Genomic DNA, 1,181 nt, shown 5'->3' with positions numbered 1-1,181 from the left:
CAGTTTCGCGGGTTTTTGGTGTACATTCCGCTAGAATAAGGGATGATCCAACCGCATTAAGGGGAGGAGTAAGTTGTCAAAAATAGGTAATTGTAATAAAGTAGCTCTGTAGAAATTAGTGATACATGTGAGCTGTAGTATTGACTATAGTAAATTAGATTTGGTCTTCGGCTTTCTTTTTTTGCGATGTCATTTCTTACATATGGCATTTCCTGGACGTCTGATACACCCCTTTCCCGCGTGTGGTATAGTCCTCTCTTCACTCTTTCCGGAAATTGGAGAAGAGTGAATTGTGGGCGTGTTCTGTCTGGCTGTGTGTCCTACATACACAGGGAACTGATCAGACATGACGCAGGCGACGTACTGTACACCCAGCCACAGAAATATAGTGCTTTTATAAATACATTAATATATGTTATTATGACTTTTATTAAAGTGGACGTATGCTAAAAATGTACATTTTATGCATCATTCATTCACATTTTTTATTGTAAAAAATAAATAAAAAAAGTTTAAAGTTACAATGTAACGAAAAGACAGACAACAAATGGTAACACAAATCACAGTCAACATACAGAGGATAGTATATAAAGCAGTTCAATATCTGTATAGACTTTAGGGGTGCGCATGTTCACTGGTCTGACAATACGATTATTCTGTCTTTCGATTCGATTCCGCAATGTATCATTACTGCGCAAGTTCGCATGGTTAAAAACTCAGAGTCAGAAAAACTCAGTTTTTCTTCAGTGGCAGAGGGGTGGATTAGATCAGTGGCAGAAGGGTGGATTAGATCAGTGGCAGAGGGATGGATGGGATCAGGCAGAGGGGTGATGGTAGTGGAGGGATGTAATCAGTGACACTGGCACTCACCAGTTCTCCCTGTCAGTCGATTCCCCCTCCTCCATGCTGCTCAGTGTGTTTTCTCCTTCCGGTGCCTCCAGTGAAGCCTCTCCTGATGTCGGGTCTCCTCGAGCTCCTCCCCCTGCACTGTACTGGTTGTCATCTCATCAGCTGACTTTCTGCTTCCCTGAAGGGGCAATTTAAATTTAATTACATTAAACATGACATTAAAGGTAGTGATAGATTGCCAATCGATCATTTGAAGCCCAGTACATGTTTTGTTCTTGTTTTCGTGGAGAGGTGCATGCTGGGTAACCAGCATGCACCTCTCAATCTCGCGC

The sequence above is a fragment of the Rana temporaria genome, chromosome 5 (assembly GCF_905171775.1).
Source record: "Rana temporaria chromosome 5, aRanTem1.1, whole genome shotgun sequence".
Taxonomy (NCBI): domain Eukaryota; kingdom Metazoa; phylum Chordata; class Amphibia; order Anura; family Ranidae; genus Rana; species Rana temporaria.
Note: the sequence above shows the minus strand (reverse complement) of the source record.